Consider the following 2,960-nt stretch of genomic DNA (forward strand, 5'->3'; position numbering starts at 1 on the left):
GTGGAAATCTGATGGTCAACAAGTTGATGGAGAAAATGTCTTCAGTTGCTCAAGTATTAAAAAAGTGGTATACAAAGTGAGGGAGACTAAATAATGTTGCTGCAGGAAATGGAAACAAATATAGATATTTAACAAAGATGAAAGAGTCTACAATTTGTAAACTTCAAGCAAAATTCATTTGACATCATGCACACCATAACAGGCATGGGTTCAACAAAGGTGGATGTTACCTTCCTCAGAAATTAACTGAAGCTAATCTAGCCTCTTAACTAAATACTATGATGATAAGCTCTGTGAAATTAGCTTTTAGATAGTATGACCATATGTGGGGAGATGTATTGAAGTGTTTATAGGGAAAGAAGTCTGCATGTAATTTTTTACTCTTGTGGCATAATCAGTAATTAGCCTGATATCAAGGCTTCATATCTTGTAAACTAGAGGCATAATTTAGGTATTCTATAGTTGTTTAGAATTTGAGAATATAAACCTTGAAATCAAGGTGTTTCAGAAGGGCATCAACATATTTAGGCCTTTAGGTTAATATTATGCCAAATTATGAGCAAACAGCACTTGAATTACCTAAAAGTCTATTATAATCCTGAGGAGGTCTAAATAGTATCTTGGCAACTGAGGAGAGCTTTTCATTTTACCTGAGTGTAAATGCAGATGTAAATCCAGTGAAGAAGGTATAGTGAATTCTGTATAAGTAAGATTGTATCACTTATTCCCTTTTGTGGTAAAAATATAATTTAGTGTGAAGAGACAAATTTCATGGGAAGGTTTTTTAGCCATCAAGCAGTTCTATCACCTACTCATGCACAAAACTACCTCCCAAAGACTTGTCCTAAGTCCCTTACCTCAAAAAATGAATAAGAGTATAATGGAAGATAGCCCAATCTTGTCAAATTGGACAAATGACAACAACAAAAGATGAAGTGTGACTTTTCCTCTGAACTGTACAGAATATCTACATATTCAACTTTCCCTGCTGATGTTCCTGTCTCAGAAAGGAGCCTTGCTCATGCTGGTTTTTATTACGTGGGTGAAAATGACAAGGTCAAATGCCTCTGTTACAGCCTGATTCTGGATAACTGGAAACAAGGAGACAATCCTATTGAAAAGCATAAACAGCTGTATGCTAGTTGTAGCTTTATTCAGAATCTGGTTTCAGCTAGTCTGGGATCCACCTCTAAGAATATTTCTCCAGTGAGAAGCAGTTTTGCACATTCTTCATCTCCCACTTTGGAACATGGTGGCTCATTCAGTGGTTCTTATTCCAACCTTTCACCAAACCCTCTCAATTCTAGAGCAGTCGAAGACTTCTCTGCATTGAGGACTAACCACTACAGTTATACAATGAGTACTGAAGAAGCCAGATTTCTTACTTATCGTTTGTGGCCCTTAACCTTTCTGTCACCATCAGAATTGGCAACAGCTGGTTTTTATTATATAGGACCCAGAGATAGGGTAGCCTGCTTTGCTTGTGGTGGGAAGCTAAGTAACTGGGAACCAAAGGCTGATGCTATATCAGAACACTGGAGACATTTTCCCAACTGTCCGTTTTTGGAAAATTCTCTAGAAACTCTGAGGTTTAGCATTTCAAATCTGAGCATGCAGACATATGCAGCTCAAATGAGAACATTTGTGTATTAGCCATCTAGTGTTCCAGTTCGTCCTGAGAAGCTTGCAAGTGCTGGTTTTTATTACGTGGGTTACAATGATGATGTCAAATGCTTTTATTGTGATGGTGGCTTGAGGTGTTGAGAATTTGGAGATGATCCATGAGTAGAACATGCCAAGTGGTTTCCAAGGTGTGAGTTCTTGATATACATGAAAGGGCAAGGATTTGTTGATGAGATTCAAGGTCGATATCTTCATCTTCTTGAACAGCTGTTGTCAACTTCAGATACTCCTGGAGATGAAAATGCTGATCCACCAATTGTTCATTTTGTATCTGGAGAAAGTTCTTCAGAAGATGCAGTCATGATGAATACACCTGTGGTGAAATCTGCCTTGGAAATGGGCTTTAGTAGAAGCCTGGTAAGACAGTTCAGAGCAAAATCCTAACTACTGGAGAGAAGTACAAAACAGTCAGTGTTATTATATCAGCTCTTCTGAATGCTGAAAATGAAAAAAGAGAAGAGGAAAAGGAAAGACAAGCTGAAGAAATGGCATCAGATGACTTGTTATTAATTTGGAAGAATAGAATAGCTCTCTTGCAGTGGTTGACGTGTGTGCTTCCTATCCTGGATAATCTTTTAAAGGTCAATGTAATTAATAAACAGGAACATGATATTATTAAACAAAAAACACAGATACCTTTACAAGCAAGAGAACAGATTGATACCATTTTAGTGAAAGGACATGCTGCAGCCAACATCTTCAAAAAGTGTCTAAAAGAAATCGGTTCTACATTATATAAGGACTTATTTGTGGATAAGAATATGAAGTATATTCCAACAGAAGATGTTTCAGGTCTGTCACTGGAAGAACAGTTGAGGAGGTTACAAGAAGAAAGAACTTGTAAAGTGTGTATGGACAAAGAGGTTTCCATTGTATTTATTCCTTGGTCATCCGGTAGTGTGCCAGGAATGTGCCCCTTCTCTAAAAAAATGCCCCATTTGCAGGGGTATAATCAAGTGTACTGTTCGTACATTTCTCTCATAAAAGAAAAATAGGCTGTATCTTAAGTTATATAGAAAAGTCTTTAACATATTGTTGAACATACAGTGCTATCTGAATGAACTATTGGTTCTTCAATTAGTAACATTTGTTTTGTAATCTGCTTTGGTGCTAATAATCTTATTTCTAAACAGGTAGTTTATATCATATTTAATCTTAACCTGTGTATTTACAAGAGAGGATTTATGTTTGATGAACTATGTAAATATATATTGTTATCTGTCACTTTAGGTGTTACTGGATTTGGTGTTCTTTCTGAAAGCTTCTGAAAGTACCAC

General features: G+C 36.6%; 1 pseudogene; it reads left to right on the plus strand.

The window, feature by feature from the left end:
• Nucleotides 1-814: 814 nt before the first annotated feature.
• On the plus strand, nucleotides 815-2,723 carry LOC100964022 (annotated as a pseudogene).
• Nucleotides 2,724-2,960: the final 237 nt, after the last annotated feature.

The sequence above is a fragment of the Otolemur garnettii genome, unplaced genomic scaffold (assembly GCF_000181295.1).
Source record: "Otolemur garnettii isolate 467f Iridium unplaced genomic scaffold, OtoGar3 scaffold00262, whole genome shotgun sequence".
NCBI lineage: Eukaryota > Metazoa > Chordata > Mammalia > Primates > Galagidae > Otolemur > Otolemur garnettii.